This window comes from Balearica regulorum, chromosome 12 (genome assembly GCF_011004875.1).
Source record: "Balearica regulorum gibbericeps isolate bBalReg1 chromosome 12, bBalReg1.pri, whole genome shotgun sequence".
Lineage (NCBI taxonomy): Eukaryota > Metazoa > Chordata > Aves > Gruiformes > Gruidae > Balearica > Balearica regulorum.
In genome coordinates this window covers 17977937-18003559 of record NC_046195.1, presented here as the reverse complement: position 1 = coordinate 18003559, position 25623 = coordinate 17977937, and the positions used below count along the sequence as shown (strand labels likewise).

At 39.6% G+C, this 25623-nt stretch overlaps 2 long non-coding RNA genes across 2 annotated transcripts; one reads left to right on the top strand and one right to left on the bottom strand.

Annotated features, from left to right (window-relative positions):
* Window positions 1-8571: 8571 nt before the first annotated feature.
* Window positions 8572-13626, top strand: LOC142603548 (uncharacterized). Its single transcript, XR_012837496.1, has 4 exons — window positions 8572-8692; window positions 10087-10202; window positions 11873-12072; window positions 13024-13626. It is a non-coding gene; the product is annotated as an uncharacterized LOC142603548 (long non-coding RNA).
* Window positions 13627-18513: 4887 nt separating this feature from the next.
* Window positions 18514-24662, bottom strand: LOC142603526 (uncharacterized). Its single transcript, XR_012837473.1, has 3 exons — window positions 24350-24662; window positions 22776-22891; window positions 18514-19150 (listed from the first exon to the last, which is right to left on the bottom strand). It is a non-coding gene; the product is annotated as an uncharacterized LOC142603526 (long non-coding RNA).
* Window positions 24663-25623: the final 961 nt, after the last annotated feature.

Below are 25623 nucleotides of genomic sequence, written 5' to 3'. Positions count from 1 at the left end.
AGAATTTTTGTCAGGATTGTCCCACAGCCCATCTGATGAACGCTGGAACATGCCCATGGTGTATGGATGCAACATAAAACCAATAGTCCTTTTACTCAAGCCACCTGAAAAATATTAAGTGATATATGGAGCAGATAGCTTAAGCTGGTTTAGGATAATTTATTGTGGAGATAACAAGTCAAAGTCTTTGGTGCTTCAAGTGAATAAAAAAATCTGTGAAATAAAGAAGGCTATTTCCGTTCAAAATGTGAAGATAGCTGAATGCTTTGCATGCTGACATGTGATTTTAATTTGTGGACACCAGTCAAGTGATTCACATGTTAAACTGTCCCATGGCATTGTGAGACAGCAAGACTTTCTTGGGCAGATCAGTGAGAATTTATAAAATTGCCTGGCTCAGGTAATTCAGAAGGAGCACAACGCTCTGCGACACATTCATTGCTGTATGATACATAGGTCCCTAATGTAGTGAACAGCTAACAGATGAACAGATTACATCACAGGCTGACAAGAAAATAAAATGTGGTGGCTAAACACAATCTTTGTTAATTGACATTTGCAGTATGTTCTATATAAATATATTTTTGAGGGGAGGGGACTCTGTCAGCACTTAAGTAGTTTCACACGCTGCCTATTTGTGCTCTCTAGGCTGCAAACCAGCTCTTCAGTGGTCAACTAGATGTCAGAGCGGATCTATTATTCTGAGCAGAATTCGGATATGCTCTTTTTTTTTCTTTTCTTTTTTTTTCCCACATACCTATGACTATTGTGTTTCCATACCTGCCGTTGATCATCATTTCCCAATTATTGTAACATGAGAAGCACACATGGTTTCCAGACTGCACTTCTGATCTCCTCCAGTCCACAGCTGTTTGCTTAATGAATGCTTGTGGTTTGTTTCCCTTTCCCTGGAATTATAGAAAAAGAGAGAGAGAGGAAAAGGGGGAGGGAGGCCATAGATCAGAAAAGAATTTGCTAATTTAAATGTTGATTATGGCATAAGTGGACTCCAAGATAGTGCCCAGGTTACACTCCATTAATATCAAAAGAAGCTTTATGAGTCTGGTCACCCCAGAACTTGAATGAGTATGCATATAGGAGATGAGACCGTCAGCACTTAAATAAGTCTGCACAAGGAGGTGATGAGTGACATGCTTTCATGCAGGATGATTTTCACATCTAGAAAAAATCTTTTTGGAATAAGCACATCCCAGAAAATGGCATTAAAGCAGGACAAAGACAACATCAGTGCAAAAATGCCAGCAGCCTAATATGTTCTGCTGGGGCAGCAAGCAAACAATGGGCACAAACTGTCTAAGGCATTGTGTTAAGACAGCAATAATCCTTAATGGCAATTGTAAAATGACGCATTATGTTTGGAAACAGAAAGGAAAATGCAAATTGATTCTTTTTGTTTACATTTAAGTGCTTACTGAAGTCTGTAGGTAGACCTACAGGTATGCTAATCTGTCAGACCAGAGGAATCGAGTTTATTCTCAGAAATGTAAAATAATTTCTTTTTGTGTCTTTTGTGATTCTGTGTGTTTTGGGGTTTTTTTTGCATTTTTTTTTTTCTTTTCTTTCCTTTTTCTCTCTCCCTCCTCTGCCCCCCCCTCCTCTCCCCCCTCCCTTTCATTCCCTGGATTGCTTTGCAATCCAGACAGTGTTTTTAAGTCTGGTCTCTTCGTATTCCCCTGTTGACACACCTCTGAGCCAAGCTGATGGACAAAACGAGTCTCTGAGCTGAAGCCTTTCAGAAATGATATACAGGAATTAGTGCTGATATGCACTGATGGGGAGCTCTACTTTTGTTTCTTCAGTGGCTGGGGAAACTGATCCAGGACAAACTTTGGAAATCTTTTACAGCCATTTGATGCAAAGTGATTTTTAGCTTTCTATCACCTTTGACACATGAACACTGGCATAATTTTTGTACTACTGTGGTCCCTGCCAGGGGCAGTTCATCAGATAGCAGGGATTAGGGACAAGTGAGCTAGTTCAGCTGGAATTCCTGCCCAGCTCCCCTTTCACCTCTGTGGCCTATTCTGTGATATGTACTAAATCTGAACCATATACATTACATTCTACTATCACCATCCTGTGTAACTCCTCTTTAATCTCTTGCTGCCATTGAATAGTGTGGAGCCAGTACTTCTAAATTTCATGACGCCATTGAATTCCGTGGGGGAAACCTGGGCTGTATTGAAGTCAACAGCAAACCTCTCATGGGTGGTCAGGTTTTTACCCAGCGCCTCGACTTCCACTCTCCTCAAAAGCAGAAAGCCTGATTTCAAGCCAGCTAGAATTTTTTGTTGAACAATTCTGGAGAGTCAAAATGCAGCTCTTAACAAAATCATCTATTTTAGAGCAAAACGTCTGTTACAATGACATTTGATTTTGTAAAACAATGCAATGAAGTATTTCAGTAATGTTGAAATATCATCTGTCTATACTGAAGCATAGATTTATTTTTTCATTTCAAATGGCTTTTATGAAAGAGAAGTCAGTATTTATTGTGCAATTCTTTCAAGTTTAAAAGGTCACTGTGGGAATGAATACTCTGATGTTATGCAGATGAAATGTTTTGTTTTGACTCATAATAAAAGTTTATTTTGAAATCTCAGTTCATGTTAAAACTGCTTTGAAATAGGGAAAGAAACATAAAATAGTAGTACTTCCTAAGTATGGGAAAGCTTCCTGCTCAGATCCACATACTTTTTACATTTTTATTGAAAAAGTTATGTATTCGAAAGGGCTCCCTCATTAACTTGGGAACTCCATAGGAAAATAGCAACTGCTATGGCGAATATTACTTCATTACAGGTTTAACTTAGACTATAATGTTGGGGAAGTCTCTATCTCCAATATTACAACTCCACATATTTTCTTACTTCTACCACTGAGCCATTGCCGTTTTTGAGTGCTGCCTTCCAATGAGATGTGTCTTAAAGAAGCGATTTGTGTACCTACTGACAGTGAGGAAGATAACTGACAAACATTGTTTCATAAGCTGCTATGCAGATGCAAAATGGGCAATCTAGTGACATAAAAAATCAGGTAAAAGACTCAAGCGAAGTACGTCCAACGAAATAAATGAATTAACTTCTTCAAAATCCTCCACACATTTGCAGAATTGAGGAATACAAAGTGTTGCTTGTAACAGGAAATAGGTATCTTTAATCAAAAGTTAATTGATCTGTAGATCACATTTTTTTTAGATTCTTCTGCTCCTTCTCTAACTTCAGACAAGGATGTATCAATTTTTCAGTATGTCTTGCTGTTTCTTGGAACTGAACGTCTAGGCCAGATCCTCATCGGAGATTCATGGGTTTAAATTTGAAGTAACTCCATTAACTTCAAGAGGGAATTTAGCCTGTTGCATCTGGCTCACATCTTTCCCTTTCATTCAATTAGTGTTTGGCACAAACATACAGCTACTTAAAAGCTTTCGATCTGGTTGGGAAAAATCCTTATGGCAAAAGACAACAGAAAGAGCAATCCAGTGACCTGCAAGCTTAGGTGACTGAAGCCAGATGTGTTCAGCTGCTTAGCAGTCTTAAAGCCACTTGTTAGGCAAGGCAGAGGCAGAACAGCATCTAACGTTGCAGAAACCTTTTATGTTGCTTTGATGGCAAAATTTCAATATGAATCTTAAATCTAAACTTTTTCTAATGTCCCCGGGAGAAATGACCTGGGACAGTCAGTCAATTTACAGCATTTGTTATATGTGTTATAAAGATGACACAGAAGAAAAGGTTCTTATAAATGTTACTCTTACAACTTGCAGGATTTTAGGCAAGAGCTCATTTGGCTTTGGGATAAAAAGTTAAATGAGCAGTAAAAGTTTGCACTGGAACAAATTTGGGGAAAGTTCAACATTCTGATCACTGTCACAGCAAGGGGTTAATAGGACGTTAATGGGAATTGGAGTGGGAATTGGATTAGGACCAGAATGGAAAAAAAAAAACAGAAATTGAGGTAATTTCTACAATTCCAGATGGACATTCTTAGATAATGAACAGAACAGGGCAGGTACTGTCAAGCACATCCAACACATATGTTTGCCAGTGTGCCATACCCCTGACCTAGAAAGAACATTTTTATGAGTTAGAGGTTGGCTTGTGTTTCAAGACTGTTATGCAGTCCTTGGTCTTTCTGCTGAAATTACCAGAAAATGGGCATTTTTAGAAGCAGCTTCTCACTGTGTGTATGCCTTCAAAGTGAGAGACATTATTTTGCCTAAGCCTACTGTTCATATAGACTGAATTCAGATCAGTGACCAAGTGTAAAGAGCTTTATAGTTTGTATACAGTTGTTCAAGTCATCCAGCCCTGAGCAGAATATGCTGCAGTCTAAGGAGAAATGGTGACTTTTTATCATTAATGCTGCTTGGGATGAAGAAGAGTGATGCAATCTGTTACAGGCCCTCTTTTCACAATACACGTGCCAAACAAAAACAAAAATACAAACCACAGCACATTATAAATGACATAGGAAATGAAAACTTCCAACCACTGTTCAAGGGAAATAGAGAAAAGAGAGAGATAAGCAATCATTATACTGCAGTCTTTTTCTGCTCAATAATATTAAGTTCAGGCAAAACTGGAAGGGTTCACGTCCTCAGACAAGGAAAAATGTTTTTCATTCCCTTATAATTCAATCTTTCATCCTTTTCTTCTTATTTATTTGACTTCTGAGACATTATGTTCATTCAGGTGCTAAGCTCCCATTGGGCTTGAAGTGGAATTAGCTTGGGATGTAGGAAACTGGAAACTGTGAGCAACGCAAACCCCTATGAAACCAAATTAAGTAGTTAGCTCATCTCTTCTCACAGTGTCTTAGCCTGTAATAGAACAAAGGGCCAAATTTAACCCTGATGTAAGAGGTCAAAACAGTTAAGAATTAAACCAATAGGAAAATTTCTCTTTATTTGACTAACAAGAGAAAGCCTTCTGTATAAACAGGCATCCTCCTCCTCTTCCTAATCTCTTAAACATCCGGCCAGGATTAGGGTCCTATTGCACTAACTGCTATATAAACTCAGAAGACAGAGCAGCAATTCTGCAAAGGCTCTTTATTTTAAATGGACACAAGGAAAAGGAGGGAGAGAAAGAGATACCGTACTCAAAAAAGAATCAAGTTTGTGAGAAACCTGCTCAGTTCCCAACATCAGAGAGACAAATATAATAAGAGCATTTCCAGGCAAAGTATAGCACTCACATCCAAAACCACTAACCTTAACTGCTGTTTAAGTTATAGAGACAATAAATGAATGCAAGAACCACCTTCGCTTCACAGGTCTACTTTTTGTTACAGGTCAAACTTTATCGATACAGACAGCTGCTAATCCTTGCCTGGCCAGATGTGGATGCAATTGTTTTATTAGGGGATTATTTCACAGCATTAATGTGATCACCAAATTTGAGAGTGGGAAAGACTTTTGGAGGTTTATCATTCTCTTGCCTTTTGACGTATGGATAGTATATTAGGGTCCCCTGTTATCAATTTATTGTGGCTTCAGGATACCAGCCAACACAGACCTCAGAGCTTCCTATCTTTTATCTTGTGTCTGCGGTGACTTTTCTCCCGCAGCAAGGCATTAGATCAACCCCGTCGTCAGCTTAGGGGAAATCCATCAGTTAGCATCAGTGGAGGAATGAAGAGGAATGACCTGGCAAGAAGCAAAGTAACCTCGAACTTGAGCCAAGAGCTTGTCAGAGAGCATAACTGCATCACCCAGTTTTCTCTGGGTGATGAGAGAAAAAAACATGGAGGGTGACTGCCACAGTGAGCAGGATCCACACCCTCTCTGCAAACAAACACCAGCTTCAATAAGTGCCTTTTTAATGTGCATTGAGTCTTTGTGTAGGAAAAGGATGTGCAGTTGGCAAGTACAGAGCTGTAAGGGGATAGTTTGAACATGCTGATAAAACGTCTAGCTTTACTCCAGAGTTGACTTTATCATTTACCCAGGGATATTGTTAGTAGAAGATGATAGCCACGCTCCGACAAGAGACAGACAGTGAAATGTATATGAACAAAACAGCCATTGTGGTGAATTCTATCCTGTTTGTGTGGTGACTTCTCTATCCATAATCACACAACTTTACAGGCAGAGATAAAACACAAAGCAGGCGGGGAGAGATGCGGGGGCAAAGAAAGGGAAAAGAGAGCACACCGAGATCAAGGGGCTCCAGTAAGAAAGACGGACAGTGTTCCTCTTAAAGCCTCAACACTAAGAAAGAAAAGGAAGAGAAAAGAGAAAGAAATCTCTTGTGCCTGTGTCCTTAGGCAGAGGGATGGCGGCTGGAGCAATGGCGTGAGGTGTGCACTTTGGAAAATGAGGTTAGCCAGTTCACTTCTGCCAGATGGTCTGCAGGAGCGGCCGGAGCATGGTGGCAACAAAAAGTCAACGCCATGAATGGAAAGAATGGCTTTCCTGCCCTCAGACGAAGCTGTGGGGATTACTGAAATTAGAGCTGGGCTCACGCTGCAAACATTTTCCCCTGAGCGTTCACTTGCAGTGAAAGGAAAACAAATTTGCACCCGTGTGTAACATGCCTCTTTTGTATTCGCCTTCCATGGGTCTCTCCACCCACTGAGTTTTATTTGTCTAATGAAGACTTGAGGGCTGTGAATTTTAAGCTCCCATGTCTGACAATTCCTGGCTGAAGTGGTATACTTCATTGTATTTATTATTTCTGTTGATTTAAATCAATATAAAAAGTCTTATTCAGGAAGTCTCAACAGGGTTTTAATTGCAAATGATGGACATCTTGTGATTGAAAATAATCCTAAGGAAATAATGCTGGTTGAACTGGTACTGTCTTCAGCAGAGTGAGGCCACCAAGACTGCAGTGAAGCAGAGGAGCATCTTACCACCACCTTTGCAGATAGGACCTAACTTGCACAAGCAGCACACCAGTGGCTAAAGACGTCACAAAATCCCTTTCCAGGAAGGTGTTTTGGTGCATAGCATATAGCCTAGGGAGGAGTTTCCCCCTGCCAGGGAGGCAGCGAGGAAGATGAATCGATAGTCTGGCTGTGGGATTTTCCTGCAGGACCAAGGTTTACATGCAAACAGCGAAGGCGTGACAGAAGTCCCTTGAAGTGACTTAGCCTTGATTCCATATCTACCCCTGAATGAATGAGGACAAAATGTGCTGTACTTTCCAAGGCACAGCTCGTGGCGGCAGCTTCCTCTGCACAATATGTTCTGCCTTGAACTTTGCCTCTCTGCTTGGGAGTTCATAACCTGAAGGCTCTGACTCACAAACTCCCGTGGTCTTGACTGCTGGAGGTTACTGCCTCTCTGCCAGAGGTTACTGCAGGGGTGGCAGAAGGTACCTCTGCAGCCACTTTGCAGTCAGAAATATTAGTTCAAACTACTGGAGGGAGGAAGGGGAATGATGGAGTTCACCATTGTTAAATACACTAGAGCCCTATGACTCAGAGCTCTAAAAGTGAACAAGTCCATGCAATTACTTTGAGTATATGTGGTAAGCAAAAAAATCTCTTAAACTCTCTAGGTAGAGAAAATAACGACAGTGATGTTTTTCTTCTTCTTCTAAGTTGATGCCATTAGAACCAGAGACATAAAGGGTTAATCTTTTCCAGAATTCAGCATTGCCGCTTATCTCCTGCTCCATCCTGTGAGTGTCCCCCCTGGTTTTGGTGTCACTAGGAGCCTCGCTGAAGGCAAACGGTGTGCTTCCACAGGCTTAGCCAGTCTGGAAAGAAAACCAATTTCTTCTACATTAGGTGAAGAATCACAGCACAATTAAGACTGATTATGAATCTTTATCAGTATATTATTAAAGGCACTCAGAGTATTTTTAGTTAGATATTATAATGTGTTTGGAAGATATTTTTATTACGAGCTTTTATCAGACCTTTAGACATATTTTAAATGAATTAGTTGCTTCACTGTAATCAAGAGTTGGGTTCAGTTTTTAGAGCCATCAGTATGAAGTTGGTTGCATGCTTTGAACATCTATCCATCTGGAAGAGTCACAGCTCATTCCACAGACACCATCGAAGAGCCAAGAGATAACAACACATTTGTTTTCAACAGATAAAGGCCAAACTGGAACCATAAATTCAGGAGTAATAGTTTGTTACCAGTTGTTTAATAAATTTACCACTCTGTGCCATTGCATGCTGAGCTTTGAATTCATACCTTATTTTTGTTATAAGTTTTTGTGGTTCTGTTATTCCTGCTTAGACCTGTTAATATGAAAATGTCTGAACATTGAGGTGTGTGTGGAATCATGTCTCCAGGGCAACAGTGTAACCTTGTTGCTGAATCTTTTCAAGCCGGACTGCCCAAAATGTGCTGCAGGGAAAAAAATCCCAACTACATTAGCAGGGAAATGGACTACTTTAAGTGACCTAATAGGTGTTCTCCAGTGCTAACTTCTATAGTTCCGTAACAGGAAAATATTGATTTAATGAGCCAAAAGAAAGCAGAAACTTCTTGGGGAAGAGATGAATTTCATGATGATTCACTTTTTTTTAAAAAATTTCTTTTTTTTAATCATGAGGAAGACTGTTTCTAACCTATATCTTGCAGGCAAACCCAGAAGCTGTCATTTGTCAGCAAATAATAATGCATGGGGTGCATCTTTTTTCTTTATGAAAACAGCATAAATCTGAAATTCCTCCCTGCTGGAAAGAAATTTAATATTTAAAGGTAATTTGACCTGTACATGTGTGTGCCATGAATCTTTTATGTGACCTACAGCAAATGTATTTATATAGTATTATTCTGAGGATAGTTATCTCTTATTCATTTTCTGGGATATTATTTTTCTTTCTTTGACTAATGTACATTTGGCCTTCTCATTTCCCCACTCAGCCAGAACTGTGTTAACCTTCCTATTTATGCCTTTTTCCTGGTTTTCAAGGTCTGGTAGCTAACACTGGACCATATGTGTCTAATATTATGATAGAACTGTTCTTTTTGCTAACATAAAAAGATATGTCTTTTTTTGTTCAACCCCCATATTTCTATTCTTGCTGTTATTATTACATAATTGAGTCAATAGTGATGTGTCCGGTGAAGGGGAAAACAATCAGAGAGTGGAAAATAACTGGTTTTATTGTTTCACTTTAGTTTCTGTTCCTTTGCAGAAAGAATCTATGGGAGGTTCAGATGGGTTTGGGTAACGTGTTATCTCTGACCAGATCTCCCTTGTAGAGGAGAGACCCCTTAGACTGGAATTCTGCACAGGGATCACCGCAACAGATACATCCCCTTTACATCCCACTTAGCCATATTTTGAACTAAGTCTCCATGAATTCGGAGGCCTTGTCATATCTCTCGACAACAGTGAATTTCATACGCTGAAATCGTGATGTGTTGGTCTGTTACAAGGCCTTTGATTGACAAAATGGCTGTTCTCGGGATGTCTGATGAGGCTACTGCCTCCAGCCCTGCCTCTGCTGCAAAGATATCTGTATGGCTTGTCAGCCAGCCCCTGACACACCGCCATTTACAGCACGGCATTTTATGGTAGATCATCACCATGGTAGATCATCCTGAACCTTGTGGTTCAGGATTGACTGAATGACTCCATGGCTCACATAGCTGTGGAAGGAGGGGTAGGATGGGCAGCTGGGACAGTAAATTTATCAGATGTCCCAAATGAAGCTGTCCCTCCTCATCAGTCAAAACATTCCATGGGGTCTTTAAGTTCAATGGATCTGACTTCTAATTGCTTTTAATCATGTGTGTTGATCTCCTACTTTTGTTACACTGGACCAACACCTAAATCAGTCATTTTACCTCCCAGTTGCTCCCAACTGTTGGATGGGCAGGCCACTTAGTGTCTTCACCCTGGCAGCATACAGCTGCATTTACTGTGTTCTTGTAATAGGTCTGCTGCCTCCAGGAATTCAGGTTTAACTTCACACAGTGGTATCTATAGGCTTAGCATCTCAGTGCTGGAGCTATTGCTTATACTTTCTTTGCACAAACACAAGATCCAGGAGTGGGTATATCCCATGGAAGAGAGCAGTTAGGAGCACACTGTTGCCCCTAAAACCAGTTTGCATTATGGTCACCCTTCTGGTCCCCTTTTCCAGGTGTCCTGGTTTCATTAGGGCCAAGGATGTCCACTGGTCAAGGGAGAGCTATAGAAGTGACTACTGCTAGCTCATCTGGTCCTCTTGTGTGCTGTTGAACTGTCCTGAGAAAAAAGGTCAGCAAGGAAGGGGCCACAGGCTGGATGCACAGTCCTGGAGAAGGGTGGGAGTAGTTGCGGATAGACCTTTTCTTGCTGGTTGTCATTCAGTAACAGTTGTGGTTCAGTTTCTGTGTTTCAGGATATGTTAAAATTTGAGCTTGGCAAAGAGGAATTTTTCCATAGGTTATTATTATATTTTTCTGATGTCATGAAAATATAAACAGTTCTTATTAAATCCCGTTATTTAATATGAAACACAAGGTTTGGGACTAAATTCTTTGGCAGGATTCTTCAAATATAGCACTGGCAGAAGCACAGAGAAGAAAATCCTATCTGAGTTGTCTGTATTACTTGACACATTTTTGTTGGGAAAGCCAGTTTGGTTCAGACATAGTGTAATCGTACCAGACCATTTGCCCTTTCCTGAGTCTCCCATTGACCTTCATACTCCAATGAATCTTAACTTTTAAACCTAGGGAAAGATAGCCTGTTGCTTCAGGATGTTTAAATGTATTGTTTAAAATCTCTTAACACTGTAAATCAAATCGTGCCTCTTATATTATTGACACTGAGGTACTTAGTGGGCTGAGGAGAAAAGAAAGTAGGCTAGGGGAAATGGTAAATAAGCATCAAAAATATCAGCAAAAAAAAAAAGGCTGAAATGCAGAAAACAGAAATGCATATCTATACGTAAACAGGTGCATAGATCTATGTACATGTGCATGTGCGCACATACACACACACACACAGAGTAACATTACCCAAGGTCCCATGGTAATTGAAAAGCAAAAGGACTCCTCAAAATACAAATATTCTTTTTCTTTTCTTTTCTTTTTTTTTTTTTATGTCATGAAAATTTGCAGCCAGGATTTATGACTGTAACATTATTTGTCTGAATGATGTATGTTGGATTTATATCTGGCTACGTGTAACTATGTGTGTATGTGTTTTGTTTCATCCGTGAGTTTATTTTTCTTGTTTCCACATGTGAACATCCAACTATGAGTGTAAAAAGATGTAATTGTGATAAGTTGGTAGACATTCAAATTGTGAAGCTTATCTTAGGCTTGTCTGGGTGAATGTACTGTAGATGCAAAAACACTTTCAAAACCTCATGGGAACTGGACATCTCTTGCAATATTTCAAATGGAATCATTTTCTTGGACTGAAAAATTTTAGATGCTTGAGAAAACATAAAGATGGGGAATAAAAAAAGGCTGCTTAAACTTCCAAAAGATTTTTGCTTGACTTCAGACCAATTGGTCACGTAAGATGCTAGCTGAAGTAGTAGGGTCTTCACTGTCAAGCTGATAGTGCTGTGTGGAAATGTCCCCTGGGAATTTCAGTCTGTGGCCTTGTAATTTGGCTTCCTGTGCTGGACAGAAAAAAAAAGAGGACTTTGATCTCATCTTTAGCTATAGATGCACAGCCAATTCTTAAATTTGTCTACATGGCATGAGAAAAAGAAAAAGAGGGTTCCCACCATAGGAGAAACTCAGGAGTGACGTTGGTCTTTTGTGTGGTAGAAAATATATTGCAGAATATAAACTGTCCACAAGCCCTAGATAAGAAGCAACCTCAATCTGTGCTGGCCCAGATAGATATTATTTCTCCAGGTAAGACACACTGTAAACACACTTAGAAGTTTGAAAAATGAAAAAAACTTGTTTGCCCTCTTTCTTTAGAGCACTTTGTCCGAAGAGGACAGCAGGACCGGCTCATAGCCTCATGACCCAGGACTTCCTCAGGATTCTTGTAATGCTTCCATGGTGTTGTGCTTCTCCTGTGGTCTTTCAGCTCTACGTGTTTCTCAGACACTTCCCACTTCTTCAAAAAGGAAATTCTCAGCCTAAAAGACTAATGCAAGTACTCATATGTCCTCAAGGTACAGAGCATAACCTCTCTGAACTAAATTTTCCCACATGTGCAAAGTACGAAACTTCCAATTTATGGAGGAGGGTTTACAAAAGTGGGATTTTTGGAGTTTACAGTAGGCAATGGTAATTAGTCTTTTGGGATTTTGTTGCGTAGGCACAGACATCCCTATTTTGTCTCCACTGTAGGATACAAAATGTCTCAGAAATTTGTTGAATCAGGAGCTGAAGTGGGTCCAGCTCTTTCTAGTCCTGTGCTGCTTTAAGAATCTTGGGAAGAACAGATGTTGTGGGTGGTTCATTGCACTGATCAAGAGCATCTGGTGATGTTTCTGCTTCCCAGAACGTCATGATTTTGAAAAATATCATGACAAGGAATATAAATATGTCAGGACCAATCTTTGATGTTCAGACATGAGGAAGTCAGCGTTGTTTCAATGCTTGTAGATCACTTAGGAGTAGCCAGTAAATTGGTCAAAGCACTTCTTTCTGGCTTGAGAAGGATTCCCCAAGCTCCAGGTGAATCTCTAGAAAACATGGTTTCAAGAGGTACATGTTAATATTCCCTTCATTAGCTGAAACTGAGGAACGGAGAGAGCACAAGAGTGTGTACCAGAGCTTCAACCTCCCTTACTCAGATGACTCACAACAAATGTCTCCTCTGTGGATCTCCATCTGTGGAACCTTGGGAAGATCTGAATCTGTTTATACTGTGTGCTTACTCAGATACCAAAAATCACATGCACTTTCCTCTGTGGACAGCTGAATGATGTGCAGGTAATATAAGCCTTTCAAAAGGCCTGACGTAGCAGATTTTTCTTTCCTCCTCTACCACACCACAAAATATTCCAATGGATTTTACCAGACTCTGTCAGGTGAGGAAAAAGGAAGGATGAGCAAATATACAAGATTTTTTTTTGTTCTGTCTTACCATTTTCTTCTTTTTATTTCTTATCTTTCAGTCAACCTGACTTCAAAACAGAGTAAGCAGATTTGATCTCACCATGCCTTGGCTGTCCTGGGGATTGAAATTGCACTGAGCCCAGAATAGACGTGCATGGAAATTGCACATTTTAAACTGATGGCTGCACAAGATCAGAAGCCGTGGCAATGCTGACACTTTTGGCCTGGAACTTGGTGGGGCTGTGAAAAATGTGGAGTTGCTGTTGCAAATGGTTCATTTTCTGACTTGGAGGGAAAGGACTTGTAGATTTAGATGTACCACTTCTGCAGATCAGTGACGAGGAGACTTTGGTATCAGTCCACTAGCATATCCCTTGCAAGCTGAGAGAAGTTAATATAAAGCATTGTAATCTCTTTCACAGCCTCCAGGACTCATAAGAAACCATAAGAAGAAGTTTTTCAAGCTTAAAGTGTTCTATAGGATACTAAATCTTAAGTCTCCTGGAGGCCATTGGGGAAATGAAAAGGTGTAGTTGTCACATTTTGTCAAAGTATAACATCTATATAATAAGCCAGTTAGCTCCCTTTCTTCAGACCCAGCCCAGCTTGATGTACTAGGGCCATGTTCATTGTTTTCCAGTTTTATTGATGTGGTTTTTTATCAAAGCAAAATAAAGGTAACCTTGGGCGTGATCCTCAGATGCTTTAAATTGGTGTTGCTCCAATCTGGCTGATGGGACTGATTTATTTCAGCTGGGAGCCTGGCTCCTGACTCATATTCTCATTCTCTGTCCTCTTCTATCTCTCTAATCCTTTGTTTTGATTTCTGCACTTTTAATTTTGTTTAATTATAACAAAAATGCCAAAAAATGTTATGTCTTTATCTTCAACCCTTAGCAAATGGTTATAAGCTGGACAAGGAAATGGGTGACTGAAGGAGGTTTGTTTGCTTTGCAAATCAGATTTTGGCTTCTACAGGGAGGGAAGATACTGCCTAAGATGGGACCTCTGCGGAAGGGGTAAACCAGGAAAGGACATGCTCACTGCAAGTTAAGGTAAGTCAAGTGTAACAAGAGGTGAGCAGAAGAAATGAACAGGCAGAGTAAGTAAGGAGATGGCTGTTCATAATGATTTTCAGGTCATTTTTTGGTAGAGCTATGGAAAGAATGAGTGGTGAGGAGGCAGGGAAGAGCTATAGCAAGTGTGAAACCTAAGGAAGAAAGAGAAGGGAAAAACGTCATGACAGAGTGGGAAATAAAGCTCTAAAGAGGAGATGGACACTTGCACAATAACTTGCTCATTAGCCTTGGTTTATATTTCCTGCCTCAGAATTGTCGCTTCTAACTATATTTTCACCTTTGGTTATTAACTGCAATCACAGAAAACTAATGATCACCAACCTTGCTTTGAAATATTCGCTGGATAGTACCTGAGATCATAACAGTTTTCTTAATTTGACCATATAAATAGGAATATCTAAGAGTTTCAATAAAAGAAAAATAGTAATGAGTCTATGAGTCAAATGTCTTTTAACAATTAAAGTTTCCATAGTAAGAAGAAGGTTAACTGCTGGATTCCTTGACACTCACACATGCCTGATATGTTTAGTAACTTGGACACAATTTTCCTTTCTCCACTCTCTTTTTTATCCTGTGGAAGCTAAAACTTTATTATAAAATTGAAGATAAGTATATCAGTTTGTTGGATGCTAGCAGAGCAGAACACAAGCAATGAGAAGATAAGGGAATTTGGTCAAATACAAAAAATACCATGGAACCTAAACCAAATGACATCAGATAAGACCTCCACTGACTTTCTATTAAAAATGTAATAAATAAGGATCACAGAAAAATTTTCTTTTTTTTTTTTTTCCTGGCACTTTTTTTTTGTTGTTGTCTCTGGTGTTTCAGAAGTGTATCTGTATTAGTGCTGTTTTTCCCATTTACAATCAGTAAATGCAGGTCAGCTTATATTGAAGGTCTGACAGGTCCAGATTAATGATGAGACTTTCAACATATATATTTTTTTAATTTATAGACTTAATTAGACTCTTGTGGGACAGCCTTACTGGCCTGCTTAGGGACTTAGGCATAGTATTAGCAAGTCAGTGAATCCTGAAATCTTGACCAGTAGTTCTGAGAGCATGATAAAGGCTGGTAGCTGGCGAATTGGATGGAAATTGAGTTAAAATCAGTGTAAATGTTAATGTGATCAGTAGTGGCAGTGTTTGGATTTGGGTGAGCATTCAGCTTCCCAGATGTTCAGAGCTAGGCTCTTGGATGGCAATAGTGCAGCGTATTGAACTGGTTTGCAGAGCATAGTGTAGCTCTGTTGAAACAGTTCAGCTACATGGACTGGTGTTATTCTTGGCTGTTGGAAAGGTCTGCCACTTACGCTGCTGCTTCACCAAGTGGGAAGAGAGGGATTGCTGAAAAAGGGAGAAAAAGGCAGAATTCCCTCTTGATGTCTGTTATTCATTCTCAAATCTCTTCTGTTCGCCAGAGACTTCCAAAAATACGATTTGTCTGCGATGTCTGTAGGATGTCACCGATGATGAGAGACAGCTGCAGATAGCTTTACTGTTGTGCTTTCTTCACCCATCTTGGATATTTTCTTGTGCAGATGCAGTTATCACTAGCTGTGGATTTAGTAATATAGAGACTGGAAATCAGACCATGACTTGCAAATCGCACATATTTAATTGACAGCTTGTCCAGGATTTTAATGTATCTAGATCTTGGTATCACCTTGCTAGGGACTCAGGTAAGCTTTACATCACTGCATAGAACTATAAAAATAATAAAATATGTCCTGATTCATAGCTGTTGGAAAGCGGTAGGGGAATTGCAGCTGCTCTTAACAGCAGCCCTCTCCTCATTTCATTTCCTATGACACCTACAAACAGAAAACGGTCACAGTTTCAGTCTGGGCAGCACATTAGGAATAAGGCATAGAATGGATAATTGTGGTCTTGAAAGCATCATGGAGTCATTTTATTTCTGAGGACATTTCGTAGGCTGTTTCCATCCAGGAATATTTTAACCTTTCCAACAGTTCAATGTTCACATCTACCTGTGTGGCTCAAGCCAGGCTGTCTCAGGGCTTTGGCACTGATAAACTTTGAATGACGGGGAAAATATATGTTACAGACTGGAAAAGGGAGAGTGCATTTGATGGGAGAGGAATCCCCTTTGGGCTTGACGCTTGCCTGTAGCCTTAGGTGAGGTTTGCTTAGTGGTGTCTGCTCGGTCTCCAGTGGACAATAGCCTGTGCCATAAAAAGGCTCCGTGCATAATACGGCACGTTTGTTGGCCTCTGCCTTGACGAAACCCAGATGAGAGCTGTTTATATCCATCTAGGGACAATCTCCAGTGGGAAAGATACTTCTCTTTGGCTAACAGATATCTATGCCATTTCATTTTATTCCACCTTTCAGTCTTATGGATCTTTTTCTTCTGCCTTTGTCCCTCCCTCTCTTTACATTTAAATGAAATGGGGGTGGGGGTGGGGATTTTAAGCATCTATAACTTTCATGAAAACCAAAAGGAGTGAAAATGTTCACTATTCATCATATGCTTTAATTAAATTTAATTAAAGAATGTTGAACACAATATGTACAAGTGGGTCTAAATAAGCAGTGTCCATATAATTCTCTCTCCACGCTTTAAGTTTTCAGTTCTTAGGCAGAATCAGGTTATAAAAAGTTAAGAGTTAACTGTAAAAAAAAAAAAAAAAAAAATCTCAGAGAAAACCTGCTGGGAAAAGAAAAAAAGACAACAAACCCACAAAACCCCAAACAACCCTAACACGTTCATGCTGTCTGCCTGGCGACAGTAACCTTTTCCCTCACGATACCACACGCCGTGGGCTTACAACAGGGTATTTCCCCACTGCTCGGCTCAATTTAGGGTACACAAATGTGCACCCAGACAAAGGTGCACCCACACGTGCATCCCCGAGCAGACACGAGAGAGTCAGTAAGAGAGAGAAAGTGTGTCACACCCTCTAAATTCAGGTGGCCTCAAGCCGTGCCATATAATCCCAGCCTCAATTAAACTTTCCAAGGTCAGTGGTGTTCTACCAGGTCAGACATAAATAAGTCAGGTGAGAGTCCTAGGGCACTGAAAAGCCATATTTATTCTTTATCCACAGTTCATAGCTATCAAATGAAGCCTAACAGAGAGCGGGAGAGAGAGAGTGAGTGTGTGAATGTGGCTCTCAAAGCTGCTCCTGTTGTAAGGACTTCCCCCCCGCCCCCCTTTTTTTAAAGCAAAACCACAGTTCTAACTCACCCCTATCTCAAAACTGCAGAAAACTTCACTGTGACTGTGGAAGTTTCAGGAAGACAAAGGAAGAGATTTTAATTCAGCAACAGTATATTTAATGACTAAATTATTCAACTGAAAGTATTCTATTCACTCTGAAGATTTTTTTCTAATTTTCTTAAGAGGGAGTTCTCATCCTTTTAAAATTCAGTTTTGTCTATAGCTAAATCTTTACTGTGCGGAGTGTGAGGCCAGATGCCGACATAATCCCCTCTTGAATTCCGACATACGGATTTCATGTCCCGATTCAGCCAGTGATGAAAAGGGGCCAACGTTGCACAGTCTATTGGGCTTGTAAACACCATATTTAATTTTCTCTTGTTTAGGGGAAGCAGAGAAAAGAGTGGGGACAAGAATGATGTCTATATCTTAGGCCAAAAAGTGTTAAAGACTGTGCACTTATATTGGCTTTTCTGGGCATCAGACCCACTGAGAAGAGTTATCGTGTTCAGAGAAAGTAATTAAGGACAGTTGTGGTCCACTGACTTCTGTACTGTCTGATGAAATAAGTGAATTTTCCAGACCTCTATGACTAATAACCAAATTAATATATATGTTTTAATAAACCAAGATATCACAAGTCTGCCTTGCTGTGCTTCATGATATTTTAAAGGTAGGGTTTTGATAAGTAGGGTTAGACTTTTCTCATATTATTATTCAATAGGGGGAAAAATACTGGTTGATGACTATTTTAGAGATAATTATTTAAAAAAACCAACCAAACACACACAACACAAAAAAACCCTCCCAAAACCTTCTCCTAAACTCTCACTTCTCTATCGCCAAACAAGGAAACCAACCCCCCCAAAAGTGCAAGCAGAGTCATGTTGTTAAAAGCAGAAAGTGTAAGTACTTATTTCTAAGAATGGCTCAGAGGTCTGAAGCCGGTTTTGTTCTGTTGACCTAACTTGATTTACACCAGTTTACACAGTTGAGCAACTGATACATTAACGCTGCTGGGAAAGTTGTCTCATACCTTTTGTTTGTTTTTCCTTATTTAATCTTTTTATTATGATTAAGATATGGTGATCTATTAAGAATGATAAGGTGTATATATATTTGTTTTCTGATGACTTTCACTCTTCTATTGAGAAATATTTTTGTTATTACTCAATTGCACTTTCAAAATTAAGTTTTCAGAAATCTTTGTGAATAATAGTGCCAGCTTTTATTTAGTGTATATATGAGGGGATCACATAATTAATTATTGTGAACATTCAGACAGTGGATACTTATACATATGGTTTTGAATCACTGAATATATACAATTTTTGTCAAGAGTAACTCTTAATCTGAGAAATATTCAAACACATGTTTACTCACACATTTATCTTCCTTACAATAACTTACAGACTCCCAGACAGGGAATGGAAAAAATACTAGGTGATTAGCATGTCCAGACACATAATGACGAGTGTTGATTAGTTAAAGCGAGCACTTTCCAAACAAAGAAAAGTATTTGTCAAAACTGTTACACAATTTTGAATAGATTTGCTACATTCATTGTCAAGCAGCTGTATTAGTGATTCCGATTCTAAAAAATTTTAAGATAAAGTTAACCTTAAAAAGCACAGGCATTAGGGAGGGTTTACGGGGGACAAAGTGTCATAGAAAAGTGTTTACAGAAATATCAGTTTTATTTTATAGGCATTCATATTAGAAATCATTTTAGCACTTGGTATCCATTAGCATATGTGTTGAGTCCTCTGCTTCTGTGCCTCTGGTTTTAACATCTGCAAGTATAAGGGAAAATCTTGACAAACGTTTCTGAAGGTTCTATGTGCTCTTTCTCCCGACGCTGGGTTGCAATCCCTGTTATGCCTGCTACAATAATAAGAGCATCGCGATCAGATGCCTGGTTCTACAGATGAGATGTGAAGAAAGAGTGTTACAACAGCATACTGGATTCCTCTTAGATTTTTAACCATATACCATGTTTTAGTGAGAGGATGGGGGGGGGGGGGGGGGGGGGGAGGAAAATGTATCTCTCTGTTATATCTGCTTCTATCATGTTTCCCCAGCTAGCTCTCAAAAATGTGTCTTAGCAGTGAATACGTTACATGACTCATTCTTGAAGGAAGGAATTAAAGCAAACCTCAAGCAATCAATGCCATAAGAAATTTCACCAATAGCTGAAACAAGAGGTGATTAAATGAAACTGAATCCAAGAACACTTTTTCCCTGAGAGGAAAAGATAAAATGTCTCTTTAAGGCTAAGTTGTGATAAATGCATATAGAGTTTTTAAATATAACTCCCACCTCACCGAAGCACTCAGTATTAAATCCTGGCAGGTAGCAAGGCCACGGAAAGTCCTTTAGCTGGAGGGTCCCATTCCTCACTTAACAGACTTTTTGATAATTTACAGTCATCTCCACCATGCTAAAGATACCAATTGAGAGATATGAGCCAAGTGTTTTTTCCAGGTCCAAGTTAGATTAGTTACAACATCCAGGGTTATTAATCGAAAAGAAAAAGGGAGGACATTAAAGAGAGCATTATATAGCTCAATGTTTTGTATAGAATCCATGTCTTTGATTCTTCGGGTTCTCCATTTATTCAGAATAAGCACTTCAAGTCAGTGGCTGAAAAGAAAGTAAATGATCATAAAGTTGTCTTCTGGGGAGATTCTCAGCCCAGGGAAGTAGCACTCTAACAGGCACATTGAGCATCTCTTTATCTTTCATGGATGTGAATGAAGTCACTTCTGAAGGGAGGGGATAAAGTGGGGAAACACATGTAGTCTAACTGTCATGAGATGTGGAAATGCAGCAAAACCAGATTTTTAGTTGTCAGAAAAGGGATCTCTTGGACTTTTATTGCTGGATTCGTTGTGCTGCTAAGCGTGCGTTACTTCTCCATGTCTCATTTTCCTCATCTAGCAAACATGGGTAATGATTTACTTTTGGTGCAACTTAGGGTGAAAAAGAAATTGGTACTGAATTGCCTTTTTCCACACTCTAGAGTGCTTCAGGGTCTAAAAATCCCAGAGGTTCCTCCAGATTCAGCCTGCCGCAGAGGTCCATGTAGGAATTGTTCAACTGGTCAAAATCTGTGCTCCAGCTTACTCTTTCTTCAGGACATACCCACCATCATGGGCAAGAGGACATGGTCAGTATGCACAGCAGAAATTGTTCAGTGAATCATCAGCCAGTCTTAGCAGTGCAACTTTTTGACTATGGTTACGCAGTACTGGAATCAAATGGCTGTGGAAAATAAGCCACTGTCTCTAATCTGCTTTGAGATACCCTTGGACACGGTGCTGGGGGACAAAAAGTAAAAATTATTTATTATTATTTTTGTTATTTCTATAGATTTTTACACATCCAGAGTTCACACTGGGGGAGAAAGTTATGAACCTGTTATCTTTCATGTGTTATGTTATTGATCAAAGCCAATGATGACGTTAAAAGTTATATAAATGTTTTGTAGGCCTATAATGATTCATGACTTTCTGTACAGTAGCAATGCTCCCGATGTTGTTGCACTGTCTGGAGCTAATGTTCTGATTAATGCGTGTTTTCCTTCCTGATTTAAGAAATAACTTATGGCTAAAAATCCTTAGATGTTCTCTGATTTATTACATCTTTGTTCTTTTTTTTTTCCTTTTTCTTTCCAGCTTTTTATTCCTATATATATGTATAGTATAAATATATGTATTTGTAAATGTGTCAGCTTTAGAGATATCCCTGATGCAGTATTCTTATGAGTTGTCTCTAAAGACTGGTATTTGTATTGAAAAATGTGTTTTGTTAGACCATGTCTGCGAATCTATCATCTGATAGGCGTGCTCTTCTAATCAGCGTGTGTTGTTTGTCAAAACACCACCAAGCAAATGTGGCCACATCATTTAGTGGCTTGTGGGGGACAGGGGGGAGGTTGTTTCTACTGTTAAAACAGCGTGAAAAGTCAGGGTGATCTATCATAGTTACAGTAGAGAAGTATCACATACACAGTGCACTCGTGCCCCGAGTTGTCTCCTGGGTGGTGGGGGGATGCATTGTGCAAGGCAGAGGGTTTGATGGGGTACGCCCTGGGCTAACCAGCTGAATGGTCTACAAGGAACGACCTCTAGAAACACGACCTAGCTCAGTCCTTTGGTCCAAGTAATGCTGAGGCCTGAGTGCCAGAACCAAACAGCAGAAGGTTGGCTTAGAGTACTCTCCTTGGCGTTTCATAGAGGCCATTGGGGTAGAGGGCAGGCTTGTGAACTGCTTTCCAGAAATATAACTAGTTTTGTTGATTACAGCCTCTCCTTGGGCAATAGAGTCAATAGAAATTACTCTGCTTCTACAGAGCAGTCAGGGTCTGTTTCATTTTCCTTTGAATTTCCTCATGCACTGAAATCTAAGTGTTTATGGTGATGTCTGTGTTGATTTCTCTAGTCTTAACTCAGAAAGCACTGAAGTCAAGAATAGTCTTCCCAAAAAAATTTTGTACACAGAGGCCTTTCTTAAGGACAAGACAAACATATTTACTGTACTGCAGGGACTATCCACAGATTATTATTTTTTTTTTTTTAGGTCTGTTTACTAGAAGTGGACTGTCTGCCAGTTAGCCCTCTGGTCCCTTAGCCTAAACTTGCTGGAGGAGTGGTGTGCAAAAGAAAGTACCCACTTTGTTTTTATCTGCCGTGCTGTAAACCACCTACTTGTGTCCTTTTGTGTCTTTTGTGAAGCCTGTTAATAGCTGTTACTGCTAATTGCTGTGCTTAGCTTGCTGTGTTCATCTATGGGCAGAAACCAGGGAGATCAAAGAGCAGTATACTCCATAAAATCTTTCAGTGTTCATTCCGCAGCTCTAATTCACCTGCGCATGGCTGAGGGATGGCACAGAACATCGGAAAACAGATGGAGAGAGAAAAATGGGTTTTATTTCACTCACACTTTTGGACTGCTTCAGCTGTAGGTTCAAAATGTAGTATTATGTACTGCTTTGATGCAGGACAGTGCCTTTGGAGGCTATCCCAAGGCCTCTTTGTTATCTGAAGCAGCCTATGAAGGATGATAAGTTTTTCCTTTTCTTAAAAAAAGCCCCAAACAACAGCTGCAGAGAAACATAGGGCTTGACAAAACCTTATGAATCATAAAGTTTCAGTCCTTCAGTAGATGTTTAAAACCCACAAAATATGAGGTCCATTCCCTCAAGACTGTAACAAAAATAAGATCTTTATTATAAGTGAAGTAAAAATCTTAAAAATGTACATTGTTCCACCAAATAAGAGTTGAAGGATCAAGAGCCTTCTCAGCATCCAGCGCATGTGAAATTACATGTGCCTTGGAAGTGAAAATGCTCACCTGGTGCTATGAAGGGGTGCCAATCTGATGTTACATTGGAAACCCCCTTTCACCTCCCCTTGATTCAGAAGTGGGGGTCCTGACTGGAATTATTATGAAAATTTCAAAGGGTTGTAGATATCTTTAAACACAAAAAGGCCTCCCTGAGGCCTTTCTTCAGACTTAATTTTGGTTTCTGACCTGAGACACACCAGTATTATTAAGCTGCATTGTCCACCTGCAGTCTTTTGAGGGAGAAGTGATTGCAAAAGCAGTGTTCTTCAACTGGAGATGGCCTTGGCACATCAATGATTTGGGAATCCACTCCCTGCAGAACATAGAATATATTTTTTGGTATTTTGGTCCTTAAATGATTTTTAGGCTGATAATATCAGTCATGCCACCAGCTTTGGCACAGATATGGACTCCAATAGGGTTTAAATGACACAACTTTTTTGCTCATTCTTCAGCGGTCTCGTTAATTCTTGTACGAAAGACTCCATTTTATGTTGTTGGGCAAAATACATTAAGTATCCAAATTTGGTATCTCCCAGGGGTCTGTCTTGCTTTATAATGTTTGCCAGATCCCTGGCACATTATTATGGGTTGCCTGCTTGCGTAAACTATAGATTTTTGTCTCTTCTCGGATGGATTGTTGATATAAAATTACCAGCTAATGTTTATCCACAGACATAGGAATAACAGTATTATTAACTATTCCTATATATTTTGTGTCATTATGACTGTAAGGGCTTGTCTGAATAATAAAGATTCCCTTGAGTGGGACTCACTAGGGTAAATGACTGTTTAATAAAGACAGATAATGTAGATGAATCATTTTGACTACTTAGAGGAGCAATTGTGCTAAAACTAACTTAAACAAAGTCCTTCTGAACACATTAGGGGGTCAAATTCTGCCCCTTGAAATCATTGTAACATTGCTGCTGAGTGGGAAAGGACTGAGGTCTCGCTTTGGGAGCAGGAACAAATTTTTAGCAATGTGAATTTGATTCATTTACACGGGTGAAACTTAACTGCTATCATCTTTTAAACTCTAAGACTGTAAGTAGTATAAAAACATGCCTACCTAAATGTCTATATTCCATCTTCATATATTGAAATATATGTTTAAAATAGATTTCTGCTAAATTATATGGCTTAGTTTTCTCTGTTCTCTATGATGTGATACTTCATGCTACACTGAAAGAATAAGAATATGAGTTTATTAAGTTTACTCAGAAAACTATTCAGTCATCTGTATGAGCTCTTGGAGCTATGTCAACATTTTCCTGAAAGGTATCTGAGATTATTTGATGTTTACTTTTTTAAGTACAGTATTTGTGAGTAAAAGTGCACAAGAACATTTTATTACATTTTAAATGTAATTCCTGATCCCAGGGTGCTGTCTATATAAATCTGAACAAACCTACGAAATCACTATCTATATTAGATCAGCAAATCCTCTCAGTCCCAGAACTGGTCACTGGTTTAAGAATAAGAGGCAAAAGTGAAATTCCTTGGTAATAAAACTTCTGAGCCTTGACAACTGTGAGGTAATGCCATTTCTTGCAGCATTGCCTAGACCTTTCAAAGTACACTACTTTTTATTATATGCCTTTCCTCTGCCCCTAAACCTTCACTTCTAAAGTGCACATCTCACAGGTAACTAGTATATAATGTACTTTTCAATCAACCTCCTAATTCACTCAATGTAGCATGAGTTTTAGATAAAGCAGGAAGATGTGAAATGCAGAATAAAAGGTTTAGGTTGTATGATACCACTCACCTGTTTTAAATCTTTTGCTGTCTGTGGGGAGAGAAAAAAAAAAAACAACAAACGCACAGAAAGAGCTCTCCTTCAGGATACTTCAGGGTGGCCCAGCTCTTCTCCCAGGCGGTGAAGACACCAGCTCCCAGCATTACTGTAAGGTCATGCCCCTGATCTTCTGGGGGATTTACATCTTCTTCCAGCCTGTTTTCTCCGAGCCTTTTGTCAGGCCATGTGTAGGTAACAAAATGATGTCTCCCTTGGATCCACCAGCTCTGCAGGGGGAATCTTGCCCTGTAAGCCCCAGTACCTGTGCTGCTATTGCGTTGTCTTCGCTCTGACATGCTTCTGTGTTTTGACCAAGAGTGGGAGTGGGCAGCGCTGGAAGGGCTGAGATGGTTTTGCTTTTTGCTGCCGTTTTAGTTTTGTGAAGTAAAAATTTCCTAAAGGTGAAACACAGAGTGAATCAGATTTCATCTGGAAAGTAGAACGAGGAGACTGGCAAGGACCTGTCTCCTAATTATCAGTTTTCCCACAACTTATGTGTAAATCTCCTAAACTGAAGAACCTAAATTCAGCATTAAAATTTGTGTTGTGGTTTGTAAGCATATCCAAGCTTTTGCAGAGTAATTGTTGGCTGCTGCTGTTATTATTTACACTTGCACATGCAGACCATGGTGGGCTTGCCTCTGCTGGCAGTGTAGATAGGTTTAAATTTACTCAGATCAAGGCAAAATACCCTGCTGAGAGACTCAGGCTGAGCATCCTGCTAATAAAGTATGTGACTCTTGGACAAGAGCTGCTCTCCATCTGGCAAGCCCTGAGCGTGGGCTTGAGTACGATTTCATTTGTGTGCAGTAATCCCTGTGGATGTACCCAAAAGTTTTTGAGGGGCCTAATACATGAGATAAATATATATGGCAAAATATATAGTCCCATCTCAAAAATATGTGCTCCAGGGTTAACAATCATAGAGTTCAAGGAAGTACTTAAAGATAAAGGTAAGGGGCAGCTAGTGATTAAGTACACAAATCTGGTTGTTTTGTGGGATTTTTGGGGTGGTTGAGTTTTTTTGTTTGGTTGGTTTTGTTGTGGTTTTTTTTGGTTTTTTTTTGGTTTTTTTGCTGGCCTTGAATCAGGCTAATCTTTACTGCACAAGGTAGAGCATGGCCAATATGGAAACATCTGTGTTATGCAAATTCCTCTGAAATGGTTGAATGACAGGTAACCGACTGTATTTTGGAGCTGTTCCATGTAGAGTGAATCAACAATTTCCAGCAAGTCAGTCCAGC